Here is a 10,286-nt window from a genome sequence, read left to right as displayed (position 1 = left end):
AGCCTCACGCATGAAGGTGAACCCAGGTGTGTGTAATCCCATCAACAGCCAACATCCAGAGACTTAAAAGCAAGCTCCCAGAAGCGCGGCCACAAAGCGGCCACGCGATATCTTATAACCCACTTCTCCCTCTGGGAGAAACTAGCAAGCTACTGAGAGTTTCCTGCCCACATGGGACAGCCTTGCAAGCTTCCCATGGTGTAGCCATATGATAAAGCCAGTAACAAGCTGGATCTCATTCCCCTGACCCTGAAAGAGCCTCCAATGCAGCATCATAGGGAAGGCCGAGTGGAGAGAGGCTTCTAAAATCTCAGGGATAGGATGAATGGAAACGTTACTGAGCCTGCTGGAGAAATCAATGATCAGTGGGATTTCGTGATTCGTGATAACATACATATACAAATATATGCGTAGGGGAAAGAGCTGAGCCATCCCCAGCAGTGGTCAAGGCTTACTCGTGGCTCTGTGCTTAGGGATCACTCCTGGCAGGGCTCTGGAGACTATATGTGGTGCTGGGGATCGAACCCACGCTGACTGCATGCAAGGCAAACACCCTACCTGTTGGACTGTCTCTCCAAACTCTTTAATATTATTTTTAAGCCTTTCAATAGTCACAGAAATATTTCAAAAATAGTCAAGAGGGGCTGGAGTGATAGCACAGCGGGTAGGGCATTTGCCTTGCACCCAGCCGACCCGAGTTCGATTCCCAGCATCCCATATGGTCCCCTAAGCACCGCCAAGAGTAACTCCTGAGTGCAGAGCCAGGAGTAACCCCTGTGCATTGCTGGGTGTGACCCAAAAAAGCAAAAAAAGAAAAAAATAGTGAAGAGCAGTGAGACAGTTAAGTGTGAGCTTGTGCTCACCGACACCTGCATCCATTCATGAACAAAATCTTCCATGAGAACAGTAAACTGCAGTGATGAGTCCCAGCCAGACCCTCCTGCCATCAACATCTCTGGGCCCGAGAGGTGTGTGTCCCACATTGCCTGAGGCCCATTTCCTCCCAGGCCATCATTTCCATCTTAAAGGTCACACCAGCCCCTGGGGTTGACACGGGCTGCCTTGTGGGTCGGACTTGGCACAGACAAGTAAACCAGCCAAGCTCGTGCATCCAGCATAAAGCACCCACTCTCCACATCCGAGATTCGATAATTCAATACCATTCCTGAGCTTTCCTCAAGTTTCATACCTGATCGCCATCACTCTTACAAAAGAGCATTATATTGTGCTGGCCACTGCAATCCCCCTGAAAATGCACAGCTTTGCCATGTTTTATTTTTCCCATCAGCTTAAGGTTACACCTTGGCATCAAATCATTCCTAGAGGTAAAAATCAATATGCATCACCATGCATTGGATTTCTATTACGGTCTAGAAATCGTAACTCATTATCTCTCATCTTTGCAGTTAACTTTGTAAAGAAGGAATTATTCCTTCAATTATGAAAATAGAAAAATTAAGCTTCTGTCCCCAGGTCTCGGTTCAAGACCTGTAAAAGTTTCTGTTTTAGCACCCCCTCCCCCAGCCCCATGCCACCCTATACGGTCTGGCAGAGAAGCAAAGTTGCAACTTGAAGCATAAGTAACTATTGCCAGTAATAGAATAACATCACAGGATCCGTGCAGAGCTGTGCAAGATTTTAGATGTGCCCAGGTCACCATCTTCCCAAAGAAGTCGGCTAAACACAGGGAAGTCAATGGCTTCCTTTATGACAAAAAAAGCAAGCTGGTGGCAAAGCTTGAGGATAGAACTGGGGTCATCTGATTGATTCATGTCCCTTTAATCAAATCTCTCTTCTTCACTCTCCAAGAAAACCCACAGAGCTGAGAGTGGGAAAACCAGGATTAGCTCAGAGGACTTGAGGACGCTGGCCTCAGGGGGGAACTCTTTCTATCACGCTGCAACTTAATAAAATTGCCAAACAATAAGACACAAGATAATAAACTCAGAGCACTGTTGGCACTTCTAAAATATATTTGTGTTGTAATACCCTTGAGTTAGACAATCAATGCACAATGCTGGCCTTTTTCACCAGGAAAACTTAGAAGGGGTTTTGAAAGAGGGTTAGATGCCTTTCATATAATACTCACCTCCATTTAGATGTGAAGATTGACATATTGTTCACTCGGATCATTTACATGATACTTTACACTCCAGGGTCTTTGAAGAGAGCCAATTCCTAAATAAATTGATGTCTCCATCCCCCTCCGAGGTATATATTTACCCTGATCTCAAACTACTCCCTAGGGACTTTTATAATATCCCGTTTCTGGAATTCCTCACTGGCACAATAAAACCACTTTGTTCGGAGGGGGGTATTTCTTGCCTGTTGTGGGGGTAGCAAATGTTCTCTTTTAATAGGGAACCTGAACCCTTTGCTTCTCCGAAGGCCCACCATCTTAAAAACAGATCCGAAATCGTGAAGACTGAAACCTCAGCATTTTGGTCTTTTCACGTCTTTCCTTGAAATTTCCCCATCTTTTACATCTCTCACTGTACAGCGTGCTTAAAAATCATGTGAATCTATAATCATAACAAAACAGGAAAGGCCCTCATCATTACACTGAAATTTGCTGCTTTCTGGAAAGATTTTTTTTGTAAACTCAAGTGGCCTCAAAAAAAAAATCCATTACAAAATTGCTTTTTAGAGTGCTACCAGTTGTCATTCCCATGTTGCACTTCCATGATAACTATTTGGCTCCAATGCTTTGGAGGCTCGTTTAGGCACTGGGCTCTCCACGCGAACTAGCCAAGATATCAGGGGTGGCGAATGGAATTTTCCCATGAAAAACACGGCCCTTTTGCAACTTCAAAAATATCTTTGGCTATGAATTGCCCTTGGGAGTGCTTTGTCTGGCATAGAATAGCTTATTTTCCCTGCATGACCTTAGGATATAATTTGGTAATGAGATCATTTGGCAACCTTGAGCTTTAATACAGTGAAATTAAATAATTGAACTGGCTGTGGTTTAAGCCTATCTCACTCTTCCAAAGTGGAATCCGGCCAAGATTATGAATAAACACTTGAGCTTTCAAGACTTCCATTTTGTAATTATCATTTGAATAATATGGAAGGACAACCCTCCTCAGTAGCAGAGTTCCTTTATGTGAAAAAAATGTAAATTCCATCATTGGAGCTGAAGTTTCTCCTCTCTGCACAATTCAGGTCCAACTTTATGTGATCGATCCCGCCAACACTTCTCATCAATGGCTTTTAGCTCATGAGGCATACTTTGTGTTTCTCAGCGGGGAGGGTTGGCCCATATGGGCTGTTGACTGTGACTGCTTACTTTTTTCACCTCCATTAGAGTTCTCTGGGGAAAGGCTCATGTTTGACATGCAGAACTCACAGCAGCATCCAATGCCGAGTTCTAATAGGAGCTTCGACTACACAACCTTTCTAGGTGTAAGAAAAGGATTATTGGTTCAAGCATTGGTACATCAGCAAGTCCTTCATCCTTTCTAAGAGTTTTGGGTTTGCATCTATTTATTCATATCAATATAGCAATGAGAAGTCCAGCCATGTGCTTCGACAACAAAGTCCAAAGCACTAATAAAGCAAGGCTATCCTAGTGAAGTTGGTGTCTCTACTAGTTGAGATTTTTATCTTAAGTGCATTGACCCTCCAGCTCAGCTAACTAAGACACATTTCTTTTAGGTTTGGCAATTTTTTTTATCATCACTGAAAAAAAATTTTTTTCAAATGTCTTTTTTTTTAGTAGTACATAGAGGCACTGACACATTTACATAGAGAAAAGTTGCCAGCTGATTCTTGATTAAAGTGTGATCAGATTAACCTACTTCCCAGCCCCTCTGCCCAGAGAGTGAGCCAAAACCAACCAGAATGCCATTCCCTACAAGTAGTAATTCATTACAAGTAGTAATTCATTACAAGAAGTAATTCATTACAAGTAGTAATTAAGTTATGAGGTTTTTCTATGGTGATTGACCCAAAACCATAACCAAATTCTTTTCTTTTTTTTTTGGTTTCTAAAAACTTTAATTTTTTAAATATTTTTAGTGTACAATTTTTATTTTATTTTATTTTAAATGTTTTATTAGTGAATCACCATGGGGTACAGTTACAAACTTAAGAACTTTCATGTTTGCATTTTGTTTACATCCCTCCACCAGTGCCCATTCTCCTCCACCAATGATCCCAACCTCCCCCCCCCACCATCCTGCCTCTTCAGCAGGGCATTCCCTTCTGTTCTCTCTCCTGTTGGGTCTTGTAGTTTGCAACAGAGGTATTGAGTGGCCATTATGTTTGGTCTATAGTCTCCTTTTGGTACGCAGCTTTCAACCCAAGTGGGTCCTCCCAACATCCTCTACTAGGTGTTCCCTTCTCTGTCTCTGCTGCCTTTTCCCCCAGCATGTGAGGCCAGTTTCCAAGCTGTGGGGCAGACCTACTCCATAACCAAATTCTTTTTAACTCTTGTTTTGAGAGAGGCGGCTGCAGAAGTTTGTACATGCTAGAACATAGATGAGCACAGACCTCAGTTCAGTCCCCACCATCACATAGCCTGCTAAGCAGCATAGTTGGGGGCTGGGGTAGCTCTAGAAGCTTCTGAGCATGGGTTAGTGTGGCCCCAAAGGCCCCCAGTGTTACAGTGGAGGGGAAGGGGGATGCCAGTCATTTAGTGAAGATAATCAGTCATTTTACATCTCATTAACATACATAACTGCTAACTGGTCAGAGAGATTGTGCTAATAGCCAAGAGGTAGGAGTAAGCACAGAAAGGGGGAACTCATGGTTGGAAGCCTGCGAGTGCTGGTAGAGAAGGCAGCTGGGATAGAGAAGGAACCCCTATTGCAAAGATATTTGGGAATGATCACTCTGGATAAGAACATCCAGTGTTGAAAGTAGGTAAAGGAACAAACATGATAACCTCTCAGTATCTGTGTTGCAAACCATAGTACCCAGAAGGAGAGAGAGAGAGAGAGACAGAGAGAGAGAGAGAAAGAGAGAGAGAGAGAGAGAGAGAGAGAGAGAAGGAAAGTGCTTATCATAGAGCATAGAGTCATAGAGCCATGGAGACAGGCTGAGGCACAGGGATGGCGGGAGGGAAACTGGGGTCATTGGTGGTGGGAAATAGGACACTGGTGGAGAGATGGGTGTTGGATCATTGGATGACTGAAACCCCATCATGAACAGCTTTATAACTGTGTATCTCCCAGTGACTCCATGAAAATTAATTAATTAATTAATTTAAATATAAAAAGGGGGAACACAGGGCAAGTAAGTTGCCCTTTCCCCCCTCACCTGTGCCAGAGCAGGAAAGCAGCAGTTTCCTCCCAACATCGCCCGACCACAAAGGACAGAGCCAAGGGGACAGAGCGCTGCAGGGCAGGCTGAGGCATCCCAGTGATGGGCCCCAGAGCAACAGGGCCCAGACCGGAAGGACAGAAGTGGACACCAGGGCACTCAGGGAAGGACCAAGACAAGTGACATGGCACCCTGGGAAGTGTGGGGGCAGGATGGGAACAGGGTGGGTGCATCCTCTATGGGCTAAAGGGAGTCCTGGCATGGAGGAGGGACCTAAAGCCACCCACTTGCATTGTGAATAAAGCAACACTGTCACACTCACTGGGAATTTCATACACTAATTTGGCATGTGGAGTTCAAGGGCCCACACAGTCTTTCAGAACACCAGCACCTTAGGGGGGTGGTCGGTGGGGGAAGGGGGGAGCTGGTAGTCCCTGGCACTGCAGGACCCGAGCAGCAGCGCATTCTCAGGTCATCACATTGAACCACAGCCCGGGTGGCCAAATGCTGTAGGGCGTGGTTCCAGGCTCCTGAGCATCACGGGGGAGAGCCTCCAAAATCAATAAATCAATAAATCTTGTACATTTGGGGGAGGCTGGAGAGAAAGCTCAGTGGGCTGAAGACACGCATTTCATAATGCACCATCCCAGCTTCATGGTCCCCCAAGCACCACCCAGAACCCAGAACCCAGTCAGAGCAGCCTCAGAGCACCACTCGGCATGGCTAAAACACGTGGACAAAAATTTTTTTTCTAACAAAATGATATCTTTTTGAAAATGTTGGCAAGTCTAAGTCTAGGCATTTTGAAAAGAAAGAAAGATGAAGACAAAGGTAAAGGCTCTAGGAAACATTTGCTGGAGATGAAGTAATAAACTTCTAAAAAGAATTGCAAAGACTATTCATAACAAGCAACACAAAATAAATGATCTCGCATCTGCCTGTGAGGCAGGCCTGAGCGGAGGTGGGAAGCTTTGAAATAATGCTGCTGGGAAGGTGAAACGGGGGTGGGATTGGTGTTGAAATATTGAATGTAATCAATTATCGTGAACAATTTTTTTTTTGGTTTTTGGTTTTTGGGCCACACACGGCGTTGCACAGGGGTTACTCCTGGCTCATGCACTCAGGAATTACTCCTGGAGGTGCTCATGGGACCATATGGGATGCTGGGAATCGAACCCAGGTCGGCCTTGTGCAAGGCAAACGCCCTACCCGCTGTGCTATTGCTCCAGCCCCTTATCGTGAACAACTTTATGAAAATAAATTTTTAAAATTAAAAAAATATTGTAAAGAATATTGCGGTATCATCAGAACAGAACAAAGTACTTCAAAACAAAAATTATGCTTGAACTTTCTGTGTAACACATAAGTGCTATTCTTTTGATATTGTCTTTATTTTGCGGGGGGGGGTGTCATAGCAATGTTCACAGGGGTCACTCCAGCTGTGCTTGGGAGATCAGAGAGCACCAGGCACTGAGCCAGAGTCCCCAGCGTGACACCTCTGAGGAGTCTCCCCAGGCCCATAATTACTCCTATTACAATGTATTCATTTCATTTCTATTTAATTTTGCTGTGAGTTGACTTAATTTAGCAATTAAGTCAGATGATGACAACTAATTTGGACCTGCTATTTCTGGGAAAATGTTCACTTATAATAAAATACAAAATTCTTTTACTAATCTAGATTGCCATTTGCTTGATGATGGCATTGTTGTCATTGGGACTATTGTACTACTTGGTGCTGGGAATTGTTCTGCGTCTGAACTTGAGTCCTCTTAAATCTTTATTTTGAAATTGGTCCTCAAGAAGTAAATAGAGGTCAATTTTTGGTCCAAATCTCTGTGTTCATTTAACGGAAGCAATCTTGAGAAACTTTGCCTTTGCAAAAGACAGCTGGAATGAATCTCTCCAAAGAAGGATCTCTCCATGGACAATAAGAGTTTCTATGTCCACATCCATTTTTTTCTGCTAGAGTATGCATTATTCAGCACATTTTGAAAAGGAACTAAAGAGAAATGGATTCTTTCCCTAATTCAGATGCTTCTTCTTCAGACAGCCAATATTGTTCCAGGCACTGGTTTATAATGAAATCTTCCTTTATAGGTATCTATCTTAAGTTACTCCAATTTTCCTCCCTTACAAATTATCTTATATCTTAATGGAAGTAATATGTCTTATGGTCCCATAAGGGCAGAGAGTCTCTTGCCCGCGCATCTGGCTGTCTTCCCCGGGGCCCCTCAGAGCTGAGCTCCAGCTTCCCTCCCCGCCCCAAGCAGAGGTCCCGGTGGCCGAAGACCTCCGGAGCCTAGCCACAGCCATGCTCAAGGCCCCTCTCCACACGTTCAGACAAGCCTCACGTATGAAGGTACTGGCAGAGGAACCCAGGTGTGTGGGTCCTGGGGCTGAGATCTCCAAGGCTGCTTGAATCTGGGCCTCCTCCGCCCAGATTTCCCATTTCCCAGTAGCTACGGGTCACACCCAGGGACTGCCCCAGCGCTGTGGAATCCCATCAGCGGCCAACATCCAGAGACTTAAAAGCAAGCTCCCGGAAGCACACGGCTGCTTTATAACTTATAGCCTACTTCTCTTATAGACTACGATATCTTATAGCTTACTTCTCCCTCTGGGAGAACCTGGCAAACTACTGGGAGTTTCCTGCCCACATGGAGACCCTGGCAAGGTCCCCATGGTGTATTAATATGCCAAAACCAGTAACAAGCTGGGTCTCATTCCCCTGACCCTGAAAGAGTCTCCAATGTGGCATCATTGGGAAGGATGAGTAAAGAGAGGCTTCCAAAATCTCAAGGATAGGATGAATGGAGACATTACTGAGACCACTCGAGAAAATTGACGATCAATGGGATGACAATGATGATGATGATGATGATGATGATGATGATGATGATGATGATGATGGTCCCATAAAACAGAAATCACATATATATGCATGTAGAATTCTAAAACTGTCGATATAGCATATATAGTATTAATCTTATTTATTTCTCTTATGTTGTGAAGAGAGCATTATATCTCCTGTCTCTATAAGGATGTCTTCTAAAAGATGACTATGACAAACACTATCGGTGCTACCATTGGATAATTCATTCCCTTTCTCAGGGAATTGAGGAGGAAATTGTAAAGATGATTAAATATGCTAAAGTGAGGGGACATTGGCAGTGCAGTAAAGTTCACTCATCAGTAGACTTGGAGTTGATGAAAAGGGAGACGATCCTGGTGGGTCTGATGAGCTCAGGCATCACTCCTGGTGATGTTTAGGACTTACTCCTGGCTCTTAGCTCAAGGATCACTCCTGACAGGGCTTGGGTGACCATGTGAAGTGCCAAGGATTGAACCCAGGTTGGTAACATGCAAAACAGCAACTTTACCCACTGTACTCTCTCTCCAGTCCCTAGAGTAAGAGACTTGAAGCAGTGAGACTCTGTGTGACTGTGTGTCTTGCTTGCTTTGATGAAGCAAGCTATCACAAATTCCATAGACATAAGGAAATTAATTCTGCTAGTAATCACAGGGAGTTTGGGATCAGATCCATCCCTCACTGGGTCTCCTAAAAAGACAAACAAACACTGAGTTTTACAGAAGGCTTTGTCTGAACTTCTCACTTAAAGAAACTTTCATATGTAAAGTGTGTCATTTTAAGTGACTGAATTTATATTCCCCTTTAGTATAACAGTAGGAAACAAATAAATATAATACCTAAAGCAATTGGTCTTCCAAAGAGGAATTGAAAGAGCTATGCTTGGAATATCATGTTTCACTCAAGTGAGAAAAGGAATCCAGAGTTCTGAGCTCCGTGGACGATTAAGAATCAGGGACGCTGTCTCATTTGCCAAAGTGTCAAAAATCAGATGGACTGGACACGTAATGTGATTTAGAGATGACTGCTGGACTAGAGCTGTTACTGACTGGATTCCATAGGACATCAAAAGAATACGTGGCTGTCCACCTACGAGATGGTCAGACTTCTTTGTCAAAACCCTGAACAAACGGTTTGAGGCTCATGGTGTTCCTGGAGCAAGCAGACTACACTGGGCTACACTAGCATGAGACAGGGACGAATGGAGACGTTTCTAGTGTCCACTCAAGCAAATCGATGAGCAATGGGATGACAAGTGATACATGTGATACCTAAAACAATTATTTATTAAATGCTACAAGCATTTTCTCTGATAATATGAAGGTTATTTTTGACATTCCCAACACACAGAGAGAAAGAAGCAAAAATATCTTCAGTTTTTCAACCTAGAAACTTCAAAAGAGTATGTTGATAATCCATTAGAAACCATTTCTGTCAAGTTGACCTCCATATATGAACTGTTTTCTGAATATAAACCCTACCAAGTAGGAAGCACAAAAGAAGAAAACATATTACTATAACAGCAAATATAACAAAATAAAATATAGAGAAACAAGGCTAAGATAAAAGTGCTCCAGAACCACAAACAAAATAATTAAATTCTATTAAGAAATATACATGAAGATTTAGTAGACATAATATGGTTTGAAACCTCATGGATATTCAATATGAGGTGAGAACAGCTGAGAGCTCAGAGAGCTCCATCATAGGCTTTGTATATGGGAGGTCCAAGTTCAATCCCAGTTCCACATAGTTCCACCAGCATAGCTGGAAGCACCCCCATGCACCACGCTGGGAGTATTCCATATTCTACATAGATTTATATAATTTATATATGTTCATATGATTTAATCTCCCAATCCAATTCTAAAAGAAAAATTTAAAAGATAAAACTTGATCAAAATGACATCAAAACTAACATGAAAAGTCAATAGAAGAAAATAAGCTATTATAAAATTTATTTATAACTAATATTTAGTGATATAAACACCATTTTATAGATGCACAAACAACTTAGAAAATTAAGGAATTTACATGCTACCTACTAGAGTCAAGATTTAAGCTTGGTGCATTTTAGTATCAAAACCTGAGTCCTTAACTAGTTTTCCATTCTCCTTGGAATAAATTGGTCAGTCCCACAAGAAACTGA

The sequence above is a fragment of the Sorex araneus genome, chromosome 2, assembly GCF_027595985.1.
Source record: "Sorex araneus isolate mSorAra2 chromosome 2, mSorAra2.pri, whole genome shotgun sequence".
NCBI classification, from domain to species: domain Eukaryota; kingdom Metazoa; phylum Chordata; class Mammalia; order Eulipotyphla; family Soricidae; genus Sorex; species Sorex araneus.
This window is presented reverse-complemented; position numbering follows the sequence as displayed.